Source organism: Paramisgurnus dabryanus, chromosome 19, assembly GCF_030506205.2.
Source record: "Paramisgurnus dabryanus chromosome 19, PD_genome_1.1, whole genome shotgun sequence".
Lineage (NCBI taxonomy): Eukaryota > Metazoa > Chordata > Actinopteri > Cypriniformes > Cobitidae > Paramisgurnus > Paramisgurnus dabryanus.
In genome coordinates, this window is record NC_133355.1 from 17249732 (window position 1) to 17273325 (window position 23594).

At 38.4% G+C, this 23594-nt stretch overlaps 1 protein-coding gene and 1 pseudogene across 1 annotated transcript in view; both read left to right on the forward strand.

The window, feature by feature from the left end:
• The window catches only part of LOC135781572 (progranulin-like), a 58676-nt gene that overhangs the window by 6900 nt on the left and 28182 nt on the right, over nt 1–23594 (forward strand). The gene's annotated exons all lie outside the window — the stretch shown is intronic.
• LOC135773669 (zinc finger MYM-type protein 4-like) lies at nt 7554–14853 on the forward strand (annotated as a pseudogene).

Consider the following 23594-nt stretch of genomic DNA (forward strand, 5'->3'; position numbering starts at 1 on the left):
CTGTATTTCACTAAATGTCAAAAATCTGAGGGTCAATGCTGTAATGGCATTAAACAACTTTTGACCTGTTACCAAAGACAAGAGTCAAAATGTAGTCTACTTCACCTTTCGTCGATGATATATTACATTTTTATATTTTCCTGCACCTCTTTGTGTTCAATGTAGAGCTGATTCTGCAACAATGATGCAAAATTGTGAGAAGCACAACAGAAATAATTTTGAATTGAATTATATCCAAAAAGATTTAATAAACACAATAAAATGTAATAAATTGGAAAAAAAATGCTTTGCCAACTAATTTTGCATACAGTTGTATTTTCTAAATGTGTTTGTGTCTTATATTTATCCATCTGTGAATGCTCAAGTATTTACATAACATGACATATTTCCACCTCTCACTACACGACTCCAACTTTAAACAGAGAGGTTGTTAAAGCAGGCAAAAATGTAAGCAATGAACAAAACGTTTAGAACGGTTTTCAAAAAATAAGACAAAGACGGACATTTGTAGATTTGTTTTTGGTCTTGTTTTGAAATGTAAAGTTATCAACAGTTGATCATTTCAGAAACTCATTCCATCTATCTGGACATCTAGCAAAGTTTCTGATATAAAAATAAAACAAACATTTTACATACTCAAAATAGTGTTTGAAATGAACAAGACCCATCAGTCATTCTCCGTTAACGTGTTTTTACACCGGTCCTGCCAATGTCTTCAGTGTTTCAATGTATTACCAATACTCAATGGCATTAAAATATTTGGGTGTAATGATGCACCACACAACCTCTAGCATTGTGCTCTAAGCCCTTATACACCTTCACAAACATCATCATCATCATCATCATCATCTGACAGAATCTCCATATTTATATAAAAAACATTGCTATATGTTAAGTATAAAGTGAACGCACTCTTAAAATTATAACACTTGAAGAATACACAAGAAAAACTATTTGCTTCTTTCAACCACCAGAATCGAAATCAATGCCAACATAGGATCATCCAGGAGAAATCTTTCCCCGACACATCTCTACTACTTTACAGTCATTTACACCCCGTTCACACTGCCAGCGACTAGCAGCGGCAGAGCGACATGGTTCATTCATTCCATTGAAAGTTTGGCTACTTCCTGTGCCAGTGACCGTTGGTGGCCTGTTTCTCAGTCCGAGTCACTGTCAAAATCTGATTCGAGGAGCGATGTGTCTTCCTGCAGGTGCAGCTGTCTGACTGTGAGGATGCGTGTGAGCATGATCTCCAGAGCCTCATCGCTCAGTGACGATGTGGAGAACCATGTGGGGCTGCTTGGCACGCAGGAGCGTTCAGGGTTCAGATAAAACACGTTTGTGTGATGTCTTACACCGGGTGGGCTGAAAAGAGGGACAAACGGTATAAAACCTTTGACAGGTGAACAAAGCTGCTGTTGGTTAAAATGTGATAAAACAGAGACAAGAGAGCAGAAATGGACCATTTACATATGAAAAGTGTGAAAAAGAACCATATTTTTATTTTACTACTTGTCAATGTTTTATTCCTGATTGAAAATATGTTACTGGAATATAATCTTAACCAAGAGCTTTCAGTATTTTCTCATTAACTTCGAATAAAGCTGTAATAACAGCAAACTTTATTAACATACCATTTCGAGACATAAAACTCGTACAGCCGAACCGGACAGCGGAAAGGATTCTGGGTATTCTTTCTCTTCCCTTTCATCTTCTTTCTTCCTCTTTTTTGCTGGAACGCTCTCTGCTTAGGACAAAACAAGTATTTAGTAATACAATCAACAACATGTATTGATACCATAACTGACAAACTAACCACTAACCTATGCTTGTGTCCTCTTTGTGGGGATAAAAACTTAAATAGACCACACTGATGCTGCCCTGGTCACGACAGGAACGCTTGAAGTGGCCAAAAGAGAGGCGACGGTGTTGCTCTACAGTTTTGTAGTTGAAGTACTTGGTGAAGAAATAAAGCAGCGTATTCAGCAGCACGTCAAGTGAGAAAGCCCCCAACTGTTTACAGTCCCACAGGTACTCCTCCTCTATCCGAGAATAAACAGAACCTGCGGAAACACACAAGGTGCACCACAATTCTTATACTTTTGCACACATAACTCTACACAATTGTGCAGTATAATCAGTGGAACAACACTTTTACAACAACCAAAGTGGTTTGATATATACATGATATTACATGACAGCATTCCCAAAATGCAGGCATCTGCCTCCGAAAAGCAAGACGGCATGTGAATATTGCACTGTCTGTCTGCGCTATGCTGTGTAATTAATCTATTATAAATAAAAAGGATGTAAAGTGGCATCTATTGCATCAACTTCCATTATTTCCTAGGGATATTTGGTGCCAGTTTATCAGGAAGTTGCAATTGTTGTCTTTTATGGCGCTTTTGCATTGTATAGTACCCAACGGTTTTGGTCAGGTCAGCTTTTACCCGATCCTTTTTTCGTACCACCTCGGTTGGGGTTCCAACCAACCCGAGCTGATACCAAAACGTGACACAAAAACACTGTAGATCACTGATTGGTCTGAGAGAATCGTCACTACCAGCGTCATCGCTATAATGTTAAAGATTAGCTTTACCTTCATGCTCGAGTAAACATGTTGTCATCTGTGCTTTACTGTAAGGTCCCAAACTCCCTTTTAGCGATGAAAAACATCCACAGGTTGAGAATCAGGAATACCCAGCACCATAACAGTTTTTTTTCCAGACTTGCAGTTTGTGGGGGGCAGATTCACTACGCGCACTTCTGCATTTTTTCCTTTATGCAACTTTCGACTGACGCCACAGGTGTTTGTATAGAAACTGTCATGTGAGACAGAGGTAGTGATAAACGTGATGTGCAAACATCTATTTGTGGTGGTTAATTTAAATTTTGTGGCAGACTGAGAAACAAATGAATGCATGGAAATGTATAGCATTCCAACAACAAAGCAGTAGGCAGCACAAATATAACGACACGCCTATAATTCCTCACACTGCAAAGTGTTACTAAACTCGATAGAAAAGCTAACCCAGCCAAAGTGAGGTGAGCTGACCTGACCCGACCTAAACCATGGGGTACTACGCAATGGAAAAGCCCCATTAGACACGCTCGATGTCAATAATGAATAAATATAATTTTGTGCAGATTTTTAAACATAGGTAGTGCTTGATCAGACTGCTTCACTTTACTCTACAAGTATTTTCTTTCAGATCTTTCTTTTTTTAAACGGCTTACCACTGGGCAAAAGAATTGGCGTCTGTTATGTCTTCATGTAAGAAAGCAAGCACAGAAGTATATTCCTCATAGAAACTTTAATGTAACTAATAACTGTAAGGAACAAGTAGCATCACATGTGTACACAAGCACAACATTCTCTCTACTTCTTCTTCACTCTTTTCTCTCATGTAAATCTCTATCAAGAAGCTTGAGTGCCATCTAGTGGTGCATTAAAGTAAGGACATCACATATTCCCCTCTTAGTTAAATTAATTATTTCTACAACCAACAATAGGCATGAAACAGAATTAAAGAACATTGAATCTGTAATGTATCAACAATTTCAAGTATATATGAAGTTTTACTAAACTGACATGAAATGGATGCAAAGCAGCAATTATGATAATAAACCATATGAACAAAACTATGCAGTACTTAAATGTGAGTGTGTTTCAAAAGACCATGTCAGTTTCTGTGACTAATAGACATAGTCCTTTAGCCAACCTGGCTCACGTCTTTGACGTTTCTCTCGTGAGCAAGCATCAGAAGATACTGACAATGGAACCTGAGAAGGACTTAAGTTCTCAGCAGCAGTGGTCAGTCCATTATCCTGTGCATTAGCCGGTACAGGTGCAAGACACGATGCATGCCACTTCTTTCCGTCATCCAAAAGGTAGGTGTATGGGCCAACCTTTTTCCTGACCTTAACTGGAGGAGTGAATTTTGGATGAGCTTTTGGCACATGTACTGGCTTTTTAATGCGCACTCTATCCCCTCGATGGAAGGAAAAATGACGTACCCGATGCTTGTGGGCAAAGCGAGCTTTCATGACATCCTGACGTGCCGCAACACGTTTCTGCAGCTGTTCAGGCTCATGAGCATAGGGTGCAGGACTCAGGACATTGAGACTGGTACGCATTTTCCTGCCATGAAGTAATTCGAAGGGGGAAACTCCTGTCACAGCATGGGGTGTAGCACGATAAATCTGCAGGAAATCAGTCACTGTTGTTTTCCATGGTGCTGATTGGAGGATTGCCGATTGAATTGTACTTTTAAGAACTCTGTGGAAGCGTTCAATGGCTCCATTTGCAGAAGGGTGATACACTGATGTGCGAATGTGCTTAATGTCTCTCTCTTTTAGGAAAGCAGCGAACTCTGGCGAAGCAAACTGAGGCCCATTATCACTTACCAAAGTGGTCGGATTGCCATGTCTACTGAAGACAGAAGTAAGAAATGCAATCACCTGTTTTGTTGCAATAGTTGCAGTGAAAGCTACCTCGGGCCATTTGCTATAATAATCAGTGAGTGTCAGAGCGTATCGGCAGTCCCAGACAGCAGTCTCAAAAGGGCCCACAATGTCTATTGCCAGTTTTTCCCAAGGTGCAGAGGGTAAAGGAACAGGCTGGAGTGGAACAGCAGAGGCTTTTGCTGTTTTATCCAGAGAAAGGCATAACTGACAGGTAGAAATTTTGTTTTCCACAAGTGTGTCCATTTTGGGCCACCAATACATTTCACGCAGGCGTTGTTTCGTTCTAACAATTCCCTGATGGCCTTCATGTGCAATGCATACTAAGGACTCACGCAGTTCCGCAGGTACCACCAATCGAGACTCTCTGAACACAAAATCATCTTGCACACTGAACTCATGTCTTAGTTTGTAATATGGGCATAGAACAGGATCCAAAGTAGCAGAAGATGGAGGCCAGCCACGCACCATTTGTGTGCGCAGAGCAGATAGTTCAGGGCAACGAGCAGATGCAGCAGCAAAATCCTTCTGAGATATGGCAGTCGGGCCAGTGGCTAGTAAAGCAACAAACTCGGGCTCTGTATCTGACTCAGCATCTGAAGTAACAGGCAAGGGCAGGCGTGACAAACAATCTGCTGTATAATTTTCTGATCCAGCACGATACTCAACTAAGTAGTTAAAACAAAGCAACCGAGCAGCCCACCGGGCTATGCGCATACCAGCTCTATCAGTCCCTTTTGTGGTCAGCAGCGTCGTTAAGGCTTGATGGTCAGTCCGCAGAGTAAATTTGCGACCCCACAAGTAGGTCCTCCACTTCTCCACTGCCCAAACACATGCAAGAGACTCCTTTTCAACAGTGGAGTATTTCTGTTCAGCTGGGGTAAGTGTTCTAGATGCAAAAGCGACAGTGCGTTCTTGACCATCAGTGCAGACTTGTGAGAAGACAGCGCCTAATCCGTAAGCAGACGCATCAGTAGAGATGACCACTGGCAGCTCTGGGTCAAACAATGCAAGAGCAGGACTATGTACAAGTAGCTTTTTTATTTCAGCCAAGCTTTGTTCAGCTTCATCCGACCAGCAAAATCCACTCTCATTTTTAAGGCATGCACGCAGGGGCATCACTACAGAAGCAAAATTGGGAATGAATTTGTTGTACCATGAGAGGAGACCCAGCAGAGAACGCAGCTGTACAGCATCTGATGGTGCAGGTGCATCAACTATTGCAGAGAGATGTTCCTGGTCCAGCTGAATACCTTGTGATGTCACCACATGTCCTAAAAACTTCAAGCTTTGCTTTCTGAATTGACATTTAGACTCATTCAACAGCAACCCAGCATCTTTGAGACGTTGCAGCACATTCTCTAGCGCCTGATCATGCTCCTGTGGTGTGCGTCCCCACACGATGATGTCATCTAGATAATTTGCAACGTTCTGGAGTCCTTTTAGAATGACAACCATCATCTTCTGGAATGCAGATGGCGCTGATGCCAAACCATAAGGTACCCTGCAGAACCTGAAGAGACCCTCATGTGTAATGAATGCAGTAAGGTCCCGGCTGTCTTCATGAAGAGGTACCTGATGGTATGCACTTTCCAAGTCTATCGTTGAAAATACAGTCGCACCTTGCAGTAATGTCATCATCTCCTCCATATGTGGCAATGGATAGCTGTCTACTATAACTGCCTTGTTGGGCCCTCGCAAATCCACACACATGCGAATCCCTCCCATTTTCTTTTGGACCACAACAATAGGAGAAACCCATGGAGAGGAGTCAATCCTTTCAATTACGCCTGCATGCAAGAGCCGATCCAGTTCTGCAGAAACAGCATCTCTCACAGAGAAAGGTAAGCGACGCAGTTTGTGTCTGACAGGGGGGACAGAGTCAGAAATATTAACCTTGTGTGTAAAATTTTTTACACAGCCCATTGCAGGGCGCTGTGATGTAAGAGTGGAAAGGGAACAGACTGAAGCAGATTGTGGCGGCGGCAGCACAGTGTGACCATCAAATCGAAGCTTGAGCCCTTTAATCAGGTCCATGCCTAGCAAAGCTGTGCCATTTTCCACGACAAAGAAGTGTGCAGGACAGGTAAGGCCATATTTAGTTACAGATGCAGGCAAACATCCTAGTACAGAAATTGGCTCTTGTAGATAAGTTACTAAGCGGGCAGTAGGAGGTTTTAACGGCACAGAGCGAAAATGCTGGTCATACAATTGTTTCGGCATGATGGACACTGACGAGCCAGAGTCAACTGTGAGTTGCAGAGACACAGGTGTAGTAGCAGGTGTGGCCGTTATGGTTACATCACACATTAATCGGTCACTTGGTCCAGGTAGGTACAGAATACAGACTTCTGGTAATTCAATTGAATGAACTGAACGAGTAGGAGCAGAACGGCAAACTCTTGCAAAATGTCCAGTCTTATTACAATTCTTACATTTAGCAGATACAGCAGGGCAGTTCTGTGCGTTTGCCAGATGTCGAGCAGAGCCACAGCGGAAGCATGTCCGAGCTGTCGGAGCAGAAGCTGAGTGCTTTGTAGAGGTATGTGCTTTGGCTTTCGGACGCTGTCGTCCAGATGCAGAAGTGGTATGTATGGCTTGAACTGGAGCAGAGGTGCTTGTAGACATCGATTTTGCCTGTGCATCAGCGGCCTCTAGCTGTGTTGCAATTGTAATAGCGGTCTCCAGTGTCAATTTAGATTCTACTAATAATCTTTCACGAATGCGAGGGTTAGCAATGTTTTCAACTAACTGGTCACGCAGCATGTCATCCAGATTATCAGCAAATTCACAAGTTGTAGCCAAATCTCTTAATGCAGCTATGTATTGCACCACAGTTTCATCAGTCCTCTGTACACGTTTCCTGAAGGCATGTCTTTCCACAACCACATTTCTTTTTGGAATGAAGTGCTCTTCCAATGCTTTAATAGCATCTGCCAGATTGTCACCAGTATTAGGCAATGTATAAAACAGTCTCTGACCTTCAGTTCCAAGACAATGAAGAAGCAATGCACGTTTTCTGGCTTCCGGCCAGGAATCTCCAGTTGCATTAATTACTAACATATAGTTCTGAAACATCTTCAGCCATGTTACAAGAGGTATTGCAGGCTCACCGGGGCAAGGCAAAAAAGGATTTGGAAAAGGAGCACTTACAGATGCCATCTTCAGGTAATCTTGCAAAAAAAAACGTCCTCGTCGCCAATTTTGTTATGTCTTCATGTAAGAAAGCAAGCACAGAAGTATATTCCTCATAGAAACTTTAATGTAACTAATAACTGTAAGGAACAAGTAGCATCACATGTGTACACAAGCACAACATTCTCTCTACTTCTTCTTCACTCTTTTCTCTCATGTAAATCTCTATCAAGAAGCTTGAGTGCCATCTAGTGGTGCATTAAAGTAAGGACATCACAGCGTCCATCCTTTGAGAATGTCAGTCATATCCTGGCAGAATTTGACATCTGCGAATATGTTCTCCATCCGATCATTCTCAAACAGATGCTGCAGACATTGATGACAGCAAGGATGAAATGAAAAACAACAAAGCATTACTAGTGGTAAAAACTATAGTTTGACATTTCTAGTTTGGTACCAATTGGTATTACTGGTACAATTATTAATGAAATCACTGTGAGCAACTGTGCGTGTGTGGCATCTTTGTTTTAGAGATAAAAGATGCTATCAGGGCTGTATTTCTCTCCATTGGGTCGACGGACCTCAGCAATGAACCTGCAAAGGCCGTAGCTCAACTCGGCAGTGCTACACTTTAACAAGTCCTCTTTCAGTCTCATGCTTCGTACTGAGAATGAGAAAGAAAAATGCTGGGTGAGCCCTAGTATAGATTAATCCATATACAAGTTGATCCACACAAGTTAATCTATACACAGGTGGGGGGAGGGGCCATTTGGGATCAGGGAGAACATGCCACTGCGCCACCTGATAAAAATACATTCCTTGAATCCAGTAAGTCATTGTCAAATGCAACATTTAACTCTTTCCCCACCAGAAAATTAAAAAGTTTCCAGCCAGCTGCAGCATTTTTCATGATTTTCACAAAAGTTTTATGTTCTTCTTAAAATATATAAACATACAATATATCAAATGAAAGAACAGCCCCTCTGCTTTCAAAAAAAAAAAAACTTACATTCTACCTTCATTTGTTCTCTTTTTATCACCTCTCAAATATGGGTAGGTTTCTTAAAAACACCAAATTTAGATAATTCCATTTTTGTGAAGGACTTTTGATAGAGATCAGATTTAGAGCGATCCTCAAAACTTACATGGACATACAGATGTTTGCGCCCTAGGGCGATACTTCCGGGTTTTATAAGTCAGTGGTTCTTAAACTGTGGGCCGCAAGATGGTGCCAGGGGGGCCCCAGTTTTATGACATTTTATAAAATAAATTAATAAAAATAAATAAATAAGGCTACTAACAAACAGCACTACTTTGTATAATTTAATATGTTTTGTTTAATTCAAATGTTGCGTTTTAGAACACATTTGTCATTACTTTTCCTTTAGTGGGGCCGCGAAGGAAAGCTCCGTACACACTGGGGGCCGAACGTTGAAAAAGTTTGAGAACCACTGACTGTTATAAGTTCCAGAAGGATATCCTGGTGGATAATAGCAGTATTGCTGAAAGCCAGAAATACTTGTCATTGGCAGATGTTTTCTCTTAATTGACGAGTTTGTGTCTTATAATCATCCATGTGTGAATGCTTGAGTATTTAACATTACATATTTCCATTCCACCCCTCATTACATGACTCAAACTTTAAACAGAGAGGTTGGTAAAGCAGGCAGAAAATGTCAGCAATGAACAAAACATTATGCAAACAAGTTGAACAATTTGCTGTGCTTTCCCTCAATTTTTTTATTATTTTAGAACGGTTTAAAACTCCTACAGAAAATACAGTTTTTCTCAATTGCTTAAATATTAAACCCTATTGTCTGAACCAAATGCTCAGTTGCCTGAACCCGCTGATTGAATCAATCACTCTTTTGGCAAAACCATAAGCACTTTTCACCTGTTTAGACACAATATGCCAACACATTTTCATTGTGATGCACCCGTGCTGCATAATGGTGAGCACAGGTGACAAAAGTCAAACACAATTACAGTTTTTTTTACGATTGCTTACACACAAAACCTTTTCATGTTGCACGATTTTTGAAACCTTTCTGTGAAATGTTCTGTGCGTTATTGAGGTGGAACATCAACTGGCCTATTTCTTCTATTAGAAAGAACTGAAGCTAGTCCAGAGAGAAATTACAGTTTTTCTGAAATGCTAAAACACATTTTTTGAAACCATCACTCTTTTTCTCAAAACCTTAAACACAAATCCCAATTTCAAACAAAATTTACAGAACCCTTGACTCTTCCAGCAAAATCAAACAATTCCTTCAAAACCATTTCACTTGTACTCAAAATCAAACTAAGCTTTCATATCATACACACATAAATCTATAATATAAAACACCAAAGCAGCCATTAGACACTACCTTAAAAAATGGAAAACACAACATCCAGGAGATCTGCTTACAGAAAAATAAATATTTATTGTACATAACAACACACTTGACAAATACTCTTAAAAATCTCTATTACTGTAATCACAAGTGTAGTTCAGTGAATATAGTGAATACTTTACTGTAAGTACTGCAAGTAATAGTAAGTTTTCAAAATGACTGTAAGCAGCACTTGTATTTTGTAAAAAGTCAGCAATCCAAATGCAAATTTTGCCAATTGCATTGTCTCTGGTGTCCTGTTCTTCATCATACTCTTCATCTGTCTCTCAGACTGTTTCCAATTCACACAATTGGTAAAAAATACCATTAGATAAAAGTGTGTAGAATTTTGAGTTGTTGTGTTTACTCGATGATAACTGTGTTGTAGTTGTGTTCAACTTTTGCCTGCCTGTGTTTAGCATTTATAAAACAAGTGCATTGCAGTGTGAAATGTGTGTTTTAGTGAGAAGTTTGTGTTTAGAATTTTGCAAAAAGAGTGCATGATTTGACAAATGTGTTAAGGCCACTATCAATTTGGTTTAGATATTGGGGTTTGGTGTTTTAGCAATTCAGAAAAACTGTAAATTCCAATCTTTATTTTTGATGTGCTGTATTACGCTGTGTTATGCTGTGATTTCTAAAGGAATAATAAAAATATAATAAATATATTTGCTGATACAAATACAACACAATTAAACACTGTTAATTATCTGAACATATATTCACGAAAGGTTTAAACTTACAGGTTTAAAATTGTGTTTGACTTTTGTCACCTGTGCTCACCATTATGCAGCACGGGTGCATCACAATGAAAATGTGTTGGCATATTGTGTCTAAACAGGTGAAAAGTGCTTATGGTTTTGCCAAAAGAGTGATTGATTCAATCAGCGGGTTCAGGCAACTGAGCATTTGGTTCAGACAATAGGGTTTAGTATTTAAGCAATTGAGAAAAACTGTATTTTCTGTAGGAGTTTTAAACCGTTCTAAAATAATAAAAAAAATTGAGGGAAAGCACAGCAAATTGTTCAACTTGTTTGCATAATGTTTTGTTCATTGCTGACATTTTCTGCCTGCTTTACCAACCTCTCTGTTTAAAGTTTGAGTCATGTAATGAGGGGTGGAATGGAAATATGTAATGTTAAATACTCAAGCATTCACACATGGATGATTATAAGACACAAACTCGTCAATTAAGAGAAAACATCTGCCAATGACAAGTATTTCTGGCTTTCAGCAATACTGCTATTATCCACCAGGATATCCTTCTGGAACTTATAACAGTCAGTGGTTCTCAAACTTTTTCAACGTTCGGCCCCCAGTGTGTACGGAGCTTTCCTTCGCGGCCCCACTAAAGGAAAAGTAATGACAAATGTGTTCTAAAACGCAACATTTGAATTAAACAAAACATATTAAATTATACAAAGTAGTGCTGTTTGTTAGTAGCCTTATTTATTTATTTTTATTAATTTATTTTATAAAATGTCATAAAACTGGGGCCCCCCTGGCACCATCTTGCGGCCCACAGTTTAAGAACCACTGACTTATAAAACCCGGAAGTATCGCCCTAGGGCGCAAACATCTGTATGTCCATGTAAGTTTTGAGGATCGCTCTAAATCTGATCTCTATCAAAAGTTCTTCACAAAAATTGAATTATCTAAATTTGGTGTTTTTAAGAAACCTACCCATATTTGAGAGGTGATAAAAATAGAACTAATGAAGGTAGAATGTAAGTTTTTTTTTTTTTTTTTGAAAGCAGAGGGGCTGTTCTTTCATTTGATATATTGTATGTTTATATATTTTAAGAAGAACATTAATCTTTTGTGAAAATCATGAAAAATGCTGCAGCTGGCTGGAAACTTTTTAATTTTCTGGTGGGGAAAGAGTTAAATGTTGCATTTGACAATGACTTACTGGATTCAAGGAATGTATTTTTATCAGGTGGCGCAGTGGCATGTTCTCCCTGATCCCAAATGGCCCCTCCCCCCACCTGTGTATAGATTAACTTGTGTGGATCAACTTGTATATGGATTAATCTATCCTAGGGCTCACCCAGCATTTTTCTTTCTCATTCTCAGTACGAAGCATGAGACTGAAAGAGGACTTGTTAAAGTGTAAAACTGCAGAGTTGAGCTACGGCCTTTGCAGGTTCATTGCTGAGGTCCGTCGACCCAATGGAGAGAAATACAGCCCTGATAGCATCTTTTATCTCTAAAACAAAGATGCCACACACGCACAGTTGCTCACAGTGATTTCATTAATAATTGTACCAGTAATACCAATTGGTACCAAACTAGAAATGTCAAACTATAGTTTTTACCACTAGTAATGCTTTGTTGTTCTTCATTTTATTCTTGCTGTCATCAATGTCTGCAGCATCTGTTTGAGAATGATCGGATGGAGAATATATTCGCAGATGTCAGATTCTGTCAGGATATGACTGACGTGCTCAAAGGATGGACGCCAACTCTTTTGCCCAGTGATAAGCCTTTTAAAAAATGAAAGATCTGAAAGAAAATACTTGTAGAGTAAAGTGAAGCAGTCTGATCAAGCACTACCTATGTTTTAAAATCTGCACAAAATTATATTTATTCATTATTGACATCGAGCGTGTCTAATGGCGCTTTTCCATTGCATAGTACCCCACGGTTTAGGTCGGGTCAGGTCAGCTCACCTCACTTTGGCTGGGTTAGCTTTTCTATCGAGTTTAGTAACACTTTGGAGTGTGAGGAATTATAGGCGTGTCGTTATATTTGCGCTGCCTACTGCTTTGTTGTTGGAATGCTATACATTTCCATGCATTCATTTGTTTCTCAGTCTGCCACAAAATTAAAATTAACCACCACAAATAGATGTTTGCACATCACGTTTATCACTACCTCTGTCTCACATGACAGTTTCTATACAAACACCTGTGGCGTCAGTCGAAAGTTGCATTAAAACACATATGCGGACGTGCGCGTAGTGAATCTGCCCCCCACAAACTGCAAGTCTGGAAAAAATACTGTTATGGTGCTGGGTATTCCTGATTCTCAACCTGTGGATGTTTTTCATCGCTAAAAGGAAGTTTGGGAACTTAGAGCAAAGCACAGATGACAACATGTTTACTCGAGACAGCGCAAGCTAGCATGAAGGTAAAGCTAATCTTTAACATTATAGCGATGACGCTGGTAGTGACGATTCTCTCAGACCAATCAGTGATCTACAGTGTTTTTGTGTCACGTTTTGGTATCAGCTCGGGTTGCTTGGAACCCCAACCGAGGTGGTACGAAAAAAGGATCGGGTAAAAGCTGACCTGAACCAAACCGTTGGGTACTATACAATGCAAAAGCGCCATAAAAGACAACAATTGCAACTTCCTGATAAACTGGCACCAAATATCCCTAGGAAATAATGGAAGTTGATGCAATAGATGCCACTATACATCCTTTTTATATATAATAGATTAATTACACAGCATAGCGTAGACACACAGTGCAATATTCACATGCCGTCTTGCTTTTCGGAGGCAGATGCCTGCATTTTGGTAATGCTGTCATGTAATATCATGTATATATCAACCACCAAAAGTGTTGTTCCACTGATTATACTGCACAATTGTGTAGAGTTATGTGTGCAAAAGTATAAGAATTGTTGTGCACCTTGTGTGTTTCTGCAGGTTCTGTTTATTCTCGGATAGAGGAGGAGTACCTGTGGGACTGTAAACAGTTGGGGGCTTTCTCACTTGACGTGCTGCTGAATACGCTGCTTTATTTCTTCACCAAGTACTTCAACTACAAAACTGTAGAGCAACACCGTCGCCTCTCTTTTGGCCACTTCAAGCGTTCCTGTCGTGACCAGGGCAGCATCAGTGTGGTCTATTTAAGTTTTTATCCCCACAAAGAGGACACAAGCATAGGTGGGTGGTTAGTTGTCAGTTATGGTATCAGTACGTGTTGTTGTTGATTTGTGTTACTAAATGCATGTTTTGTCCTAAGCAGATAGCGTTCCAGCAAAAAAGAGGAAGAAAGAAGATGAAAGGGGAAAGGTGCTAAGGATAAGAGAGAATACCCAGAACCCCTTCTGCTGTCCGGTTCGGCTGTATGAGTTTTATGTCTCGAAATGGTATGTTAATAAAGTTTGCTGTTATTACAGCTTTATTCGAAGTTAATGAGAAAATACTGAAAGCTCTTGGTTAAGATTTTATTCCTCCAAAATATTTTTATCAGGATTAAAACTGTGACAAGTAGTAAAATAAAAAGTGGTTCCTTTTCACGCTTTTCATATGTGATTGGTAAATTTCTGCTTTGTTGTCTCTGTTGTTAGTTTCATCACATTTTAATCAACAGCAGCTTTGTTTACCTGTCAAAGGTTTTATACCGTTTGTTCATCTTTTCAGCCCACCCGATGTAAGACATCACACAAACGTGTTTTATCTGAACCCTGAACGCTCCTGCGTGCCAAGCAGCCCCACATGGTTCTCCACATCGTCACTGAGCGATGAGGCTCTGGAGATCATGCTCACACGCATCCTCACAGTCAGACAGCTGCACCTGCAGGAAGACACATCGCTCCTCGAATCAGATTTTGACAGTGACTCGGACTGAAAAACAGGCCACCAATGGTCACTGGCACAGGAAGTAGCCAAACTTTCAATGGAATGAATGAACCATGTCGCTCTGCCGCTGCTAGTCGCTGGCAGTGTGAACGGGGTGTAAATGACTGTAAAGTAGTAGAGATGTGTCGGGGAAAGATTTCTCCTGGATGATCCTATGTTGGCATTGATTTCGATTCTGGTGGTTAAAAGAAGCAAATAGTTTTTCTTGTGTATTCTTCAAGTGTTATAATTTTAAGAGTGCGTTCACTTTATACTTAACCTAGCAATGTTTTTTTTATATATGGAGATTCTGTCAGATGATGATGATGATGATGATGATGATGATGTTTGTGAAGGTGTATAAGGGCTTAGAGCACAATGCTAGAGGTTGTGTGGTGCATCATTACACCCAAATATTTTAATGCCATTGAGTATTGGTAATACATTGAAACACTGAAGACATTGGCAGGACCGGTGTAAAAACATGTTAACGGAGAACGAGTGAAGGGTCTTGTTCATTTCAAACACTATTTTGAGTATGTAAAATGTTTGTTTTATTTTTATATCAGAAACTTTGCTAGATGTCCAGATAGATGGAATGAGTTTCTGAAATGATCAACTGTTGATAACTTTACATTTCAAAACAAGACCAAAAACAAATCTACAAATGTCTGTCTTTGTCTTATTTTCTTTGTAAACCGTTCTAAACGTTTTGTTCATTTCTTACATTTTCTGCCTGCTTTAACAACCTCTCTGTTTAAAGTTGGAATCGTGTAATGAGAGGTTAAAAAATGTAATGTTATGTAAATAATCGAGCATTCACAGATGGATAAATATAAGACAAACACATTTAGAAAATACAACTGTATGCAAAATTAGTTGACAAAGCATTTTTTCCAGTTTATTGCATTATATTGTGTTTATTAAATCTTTTTGGATATAATTCAATTCAACAGATTTCTGTTGTGCTTCTCACAATTTTGCATCATTGTTGCAAAATCAGCTCTACATTGAACACAGAGAGGTGCAGGAAAGATATAAAAATGTAATATATCATCGACGAAAAGTAAAGAGGCCTACTTTTTGACTCTGTCTTTGATAACAGGTCACAAATTGTTTATATGTCATTATAACATTGACCCTCAGATTTATGACATTTAGTGAAATACAGAATTTATTAATTCTGTGTAACCAGAAGAAAAATGTTAGAGACAAAATACGTTTTTGGTTAAAATTAAAATTTTATTATAGTGATTGGTGTCATATAGAGTAAATATTGGGCACACCAAATTTATTTTATCTTTAAAAAAATTCCCCTTTAATATCAACATGGTTATGGTAGATAACATGTATTTGTACTCCCTATAGATCGTAAACCAGTAAAATTGATGATTAAAAAATAAATGTAAATGTGTTTTAATCCAGAAAAATTAGTCTATTTACTTGATCTCATCGATATGGTGATACTGTCTGTTGGCACATCACAGCAACATGCCAAAGCAGTCATCAATGTGGTCTCTATTTATGTCTATGGATGCATCCTACACACAGGGGCCTCATTTATAAAGCGTGCGTACTGTACGCACAGATTTGATCGTAAAGTGTGCGTACCCAAAATCCACGGCATGACATGGAAAGGTTTTTAGCGCCACGTCAGGGTCTGAGCAGACATACCCACTTTTGCTTGTCCGATTGCTGCAGGTTTTTGAAAATATAAGCCATTCTAGCTGCTCGAAAGGGTTTAAACATTTACAGGTGCTCTTTTATATGTGAATGACATTAATTAGGCGTCGTTTAAAGGCGGAGATCTGAAACTGCTCAGCTGCGCACAAGTTCAAGATCATTTGCGATTAATAGATTTAACATCTGAAAGAAAGGGGTACGCGCGTTTTCTGTGTGTATGTTCGGTTTATGAATCACACGTACGCATTTTTGTATGATCGTACGATCAAATGTAGGGTGGTTTCTATGCAGCATTTTATAAATGAGGCCCCTGTTGTTGAAAAGGTTTGAGAACCACAGACATAAACTAAATCAAATTAGTTTGTTTGACCGCTGCAGCAGCCCCATTGGCCAGTCTGTGTTTTGCAGCAGACCATCTCTACGGGACAGTAGACATTCACATCACACTTTACAGACTCAACCTGATTCTGCGATCTAGCTTTATCCAGCCGCACAATCTGAAAAATAATAATGGCATATTGTTAAACCTACAGAATAGAGAAGATATGACAGTGTTTGATTCTGTGTACTTTTTGTTCATTTTACACTGAAATAAACAAAAGTCATATGACATCACAGTTTACTTTAGGCTTGCTCAATGTTTAAAACACCTGTTTCACTGCCAAACTGTGACATCTAAGTGTTGCTATTTTATGATATAAAATGCTTGTATACTATGAATGGTTTTATACCATGAAGTTATAGGAGTGGTTTTGTGGACAGGACTTATCCTAGTCAAAGATTTAAAGCTGCCTTAATTGAAAAACACCTTGTAGTGATTATTTTAACACATATATTAGTAGTACCATTGTTTTATCTCAAGATGCATACCAGTATTGTTTTTTGTAAGGTTTGTTTGTAAAAGCTACTTAAATGCACACTGTTAAAGGGAAAGTTGGATTAATTTAATTGGAAACACCTAAGTGTAAATTTTAAGTTGTAAAAAGCTTACATTTTGTAAGTGTTACCAATTGAAGTCATTTGTTTAAGTAGATCCAACTTTAACTTTTACAGTGTAATAGACTGTAAAAAATGCAGCATTTTGGTCAAATCAACATTTTCATGTTACTTTAACTTAACAAATTAAATTATGTAACAAATTAAGTTATGTCAACTTATTAGAGGTCAAAACATAAAATAGTAGGTTGAAGTTGTTTTAACTTGTTTTTTTTACAGTTCTGTCCTGGAAATCGCCCAATACTAATAATAACACACCTGGGTTTTCTGGGTTGCTTTGGATGCCAGCTGGATAGAAGATGGTCGTTTCAACCATCCACTCAAACAAAAGGTTGATGTTGAATCGCAGTTAAAACCATTAGGGCAGCAATGAAAACCATCACTGCAGCACTGACCCTAAAGATGTGTGGAGAATAAAACACTTCTAATCATTAAACTTTTAACAAAAAATTACACCTTTACTGTAATCTGTTTACCATAGCATATTCACAGCAAGTCCAATGCCCAAGTGGAGTCCGACAGCATTTTTGCCCATAAGAACAATAAGTAAAAAAATCACAGTACACCACTGAGGGAGAGCCAGACCCTGCTGGAGCTGAGAGACCATCTGCTGCCACCAGCACTGCCATGAGAAACATTAACAGTGGAGCCATCTGAATTGAAAACAATGAGACAAGGAGAAATTATGTAATGCAATAGAAAATTAAAATTTGCAGCACCTGCGTGAACATGTGGGGGCATGAGGGTCCCAGAAAGGGTTAAGACTACTCCAGTACTAGGCCTAATTTATATTAGGACATTTAAAGGGACACTTCACCCATTTGCATTAAGCTTTGTATAGTTAGAACCCCAGACATGTTTTTGAATGGTCGTGCATCATTTCCTCAGTTGCTGCTGAGACAGGAGAAATACAGATTTCAGTGTTGCACTTCCTTCTTTCAATGATGTAAAAATCATAATTTTCCAAATGGGTGAAGTGTCCCTTTAAATGTCCTAATATAACTTAGGCGTAGTACTGGAGACGTCTTAACCCTTATATCTTTGTTGAGGGGGTGAGACTACAAACACCCCTTTTCTCGGTCAAATAGGCACCAAATTCTAAATGTATGTTACATTTCGACTACAAATTTGACCCGCTTTCAATAAAGATTAATGTTTCTATGGGTGAAATGCTCCTTTAAGTAGTTTTTACAAACATACCTTACAAAAAAAAAATACTGGTTTGCAGCTTGAGACAAAACAATGGCATTGATATGACATAAGATATGTTAGTGAATAATAGTGAATAATAGATAACTGAACACTCTATGCTACAGATAAATATTTACCTTGTTCTTAAAGTCAATCTCCTCTTCTCTGGATCACAATGTCCTGTTGTCTTTGTGTCCATCAACTTTTAAATTCATACATGTGGCTCCTCCCACTATAGGAAGTCTTACAATTTCGTAACACTTTATTGCTCATTGTTAAAATATATGATTCTATTTGAACCAATGCATTTTATCTATGGCAAATTAATTACATTTCAACAGTGTGCTTAACAATTAATCTTTCATTTTACTTTTCAATAAAAATTTGGAAACGTTTTGTGCACAAAATATAATTTTTTTAACAAAACACTACATCGGGGAAAGTTAGTTAGCCAGTAAACCTTAAAAGCCCATTTATATGTTTTATTTATGTAGATTGCATAATATAATATTTTATATATTTATATTGTACCGTATATTAGATATAGGGGCAAAAAACCCTGATTGTGTTTTTAACTTATTATAAAATTAAGCAATAGAAGTTGAGCAAGAGAGCCATTTACCCATTTTTAGCTCTTCTTCAGTGTGACTGTAATTGTGCAATGTAATTTGCAAACAAGCAAACAAACAAACAAACAAACCATTCACTCATATCCAGAACTATTGCACAAGTTTTCTCATTTCCAAATTTTAAGTAAGTCAATGATTCATTAACTCGTGCTGCTTTGATGTGCAATCAAAACTTTGCCATGTTAGTCACGGTTCTATGCTGTTGTACAGAATTTTACGGGTTTGCAGAAACAAACAATTAGAAATGATAATGAATGCATATTTGGGGTGCTCCAAACTCAGAATACCCCCCCCCCCCACACACACACACACACACTTGACAGGTACCAGCTGAGAGTGAGGCGATGGGGTGGCAAGGATGCTGCAAAACTGACACAGGACAGATGTTAGGGACAGCTTTTTCTAAAGACCTCCTCGATTAGTTGGGATTACATGATTATTACAGCTATACTGTTTTGGGGATGCAATAAATAACTATTCAAATTTAGTTATTGTTAAAACTCAGAAGGAAAAAATAAAATGTTAGCATGTGGCACCTTCCACTATCTCTATTCCCCGTGCGCAATGTTTAAATATTCATTTATAGGAGTGTAGTTAAACAATTGCTATTTATCTAGGGTGACCATATTTTAGTTTTAAAAAAGAGAATTAAGGGGCCAGGAAGCAGATGGATAGACGCAGTGAATGTAACAGCATCGTCTGTTTTGCCTGATCTCACAAAATAATTTACCAGTGACAATTCTAGGCTTTTCATTTTAAGGGAGCTCAGCCCCCAATAAGAGCGTGCCGTGTGCTTAAAATTATGAAATTATGGTTGAATACTATGATTTTATACTAACCTTATTTCAGTATTCCACTGTATTAAAAAGATGATATTACATTTGTGTACATTTACTTTTGTGTAATTTTTGTGAAATACAAAAAAGGAGATTTTTCACCAGGGAAAATATGCATTAATTTAATTTTAAAGTATTGTAAACAAAAACAACAATGCTTCTGACAATAAAACTGTGTTTGGTAGTTCAGTGCGAATTCAGAAAGCTTCTCTTCCGAGAGGGGCGAATTCAAAATATGTGTTCAGTGCGTCATGTAAATCTATGCGCATCATACATCATGTCAAAATATGTGCAATAAAGCTCAAGTGTCTTTTTTGTCATAAACCCCTTCAAAGTGTCTACAGCAGGCACGTATTTTGACATGACGCGTAGGTTAATGTGATATACATATTTTGACATGACAAGTCAGACAAATGATGGGCTAAATATGTTATGATGAGCTTTTTTTTAAGTCAAGGTAAAGGTGGACAGTACTCAAGTATTTTTATCTGTACCTTATATACCTAACCTACATTTCAGAAAAACAAGTTTTTGTTTTATATTTAATATTTAAGGACATGATGAAACATACTTGAGTGAAAGTGTGAAAGCATAAAATGTTCATGTAATTAGGTAGCCTATAAAATGAAATGTAATATGAAATAGAGGAATAAACACTTTAATATGCTATCCATGCTTTAGAATGTAGTGAAGTAAAAGTTTTATAGAAGAAATATAGAAATAGATAAAGAAATACAGAATGATAAAGAAAATGTACTTGATAAAAACATCTGAGTACTGTCCACCTCTTAAAGAGGATGTAGAGATTTAGAAATCCTGGCTGGAAGCATTTTTTAAGATCCAAAAAGAAGACATGCCCGGGGAAAAGAGGACGTATATGGTCATTCTAATTTATTAATGACAAATCAAATTTCATCATTGTATATTTAATTAATATTATATTATTTATATCCATTTACACAGACCTCTATACATATTACAGTTTTTTTCGATTGCTAAGACACATTTCTTGAAAGCTGCTCTCCTTTTCTCTTAACTGTGAACACAAAACCCAATTTTCAAGCTACATTCACAAAACCTCAGACTCTTCTTGCAAAACCAAACTTTTACCTCAAAACAGTTCAATCTGTGCTCAAAACTGAACTATGTTGTCAAATCGTGCCCCGAGTCAATCAAAATTAAAAACACTACGATACAGTCACTAAACACTACGTAGAAAAATAGAAAACACAATGCTCAGGACATGAAGCTGGAGAAATACAGTTTTTTACGATTGCTTACACACTATAATTAAAATTTCCCCACAATTAGCAAAACCTTACACTCAAAGAGCAAAACACATGGCTGGATTTGCACAACTGTAGCACATTGTCAGCTTTACACTATTTGCAAAACATTACACACAGTGATTTGCAAAACACTAAACACACTTGTATACATTAAACACAGAAGCCTATCAGGATGTCACTTCCTTGCAATTCCAAAGCACTGACTGTCAAATGACCTAACTTATGAGCCAATCTGTTAAACACAGCCATCAGGTGCACAAACACACTATTGCTAAATTATAGACACACCAATCAGGTTTAAGCACTATAAAAATGCAGCAGGTCCTGCATGAATTCATATGTATTGATGAGACAGGGTTCAAAATCACAAAAGCAAGAAGAAGAGACAGAAATATCATTGTCCACCGGGCTATAATCAATGTCCCAGGGCAGTTTAAAAGTAACACCACCCTTCGAGCTGGTTCTCCTTCATTATCATTATGCCAAAATGGGCCCTTAGAACACACCTCACAACACACCTCACATTCTCTCATTTTTGGACAGATTGCACCACATTGTCACAGCAGGTATGAAATGCACCAGATAAAACACACTGTCATCTGGGACAATGTGTCATTTAGCTTTGGTCCAGAACTGGTTTCAACACCATCCACAGTTGACAGTACTATATCTTCCACCATCCTCATTGTTTCTAAACCATATCGAAGAGTTTTTCTCTGCATGGCAGTGGAAGGTTTATGATCTCCAGACTCAGGTACCCCTCATTCAGCCCATGGAGGATGCCTGTGACCAAGTTGACACTGTAGCTGTGCAAGGATGGATTCAACATTCAAGATAGTTCTTCCCACTTGTCTTGCTAATGAGGATATGGCTTGTGATGTTGATGAAATTCTCTGGCCAGATCCAGCCAGGCGAAGAGATAATGTATAGTATCCCCTGGTCACCAGCATACCAACACCAAAACACATTATATGCTGGTCTTGCTGGTATGACCATGAGCATGGGATGCTGGTGCTGGTATGCTGATGACCACCAGCACCAAAACACAACATGGTATTGCTGGTATGCTGGTTTTTCGAGCATGAATGACCGTAGTATTTTCTGTACAATATGGTCAGTTTTTTTCAGATAATTTTTTATGTTTGTTGTTATTTACTGTACTTGTAACCTGTACTGGATACAGTATTTTATTTTTGTCTGTTGTTTGCTGAGCTAACAGTGTCATGCACACTACTGTAGTAGCATGACAACTGGGACTCTCCATGTTGACTGATTTGGAGAGAAATCAATTATATTTTCCTCTGCAATATTGGTCTTGTGTAGTGTTTGGTAAACTATTGTATAGTTGCACTTTCTCTTTGTACTTCATTTGCAGTACTCTAATCAATAAGAATTAGAGTTGCTAAAAGTGTTTTAGGTTAGCAACAGCAGTGTGTAACTGGTTCAAAAAAATGAAATGTCTTATGAAATGTGTGTTTTTCTTATGGTAACAAAATATTGTTTTTTTTTTTGGAAGATGTGTATAGTTTTGACAAAAGTGTTCCATTTTGCAAATGATCTGAAGTGTTGTGTAGGGTTGTGTTAATTGTGTGTAGTGTTTTGACAAACCGGGCCCTGTTTTCAAAATTGTGCTTAAGCAGTTGTAAAAAACTGTAAATGTTTATTGTTCACTGTAAGTTGCAAAAAAAAAACAAAAAACTGTACATTGAGCCCTTGTAAAAAAAGGACAAAACAGAAATCTTGTGCAGATAATGGTCAATCACAGTAGCTCTGATTTCATCAGATATTACTGTTCTTTGTCTTTGCTGACCTCCCCGACCTCCTCTCAAACAAACTATTCCTCTCAGATTTCTATCTATTGTAAGGCCTCACAAACCAGTGCTCTCTGACTGGTTGTATTTGTTCCCTCACATCATTAGACACAAGTGTGATCAATTTTGAGTTGTTGTGTTCAAGTGGTGACACTTGTGCTTTACAGTTTTTTATGATGGCTTACACACAAAATCTTTTCATGTCACACAATTTTTGAAACCTCTCACTCAAGGTGCAAAAATACATGCCAAACCTTCAAAACCATAAGCTATTTCTCAGCCTTTGACTCAGTTTTCAATTGCATAAAACGTCTCGGTCACGTATGTAACCCACGTTCCCTGAAGGAAGGGAACGGAGACATCACGTCGTGACCGACGAATTGGGAACTTGCTTAGAGAGAACAATCTGCTTCGTTTACTACTAAAACGCCAATGAACTTGGCATTGAGATATTTGCATAATGCTGGCGCCGCCCGGCCAGGTGTGTATATAAGCAGCAGGTGCAAATATGGAAATTAGCTTCATTTCGCTGAGAAAGCCGGAAAGTGTGACCGGCCGTAAACAGCAGGGAGCAGACCTGTGGCGACGGGACGGGACATACGTAACCG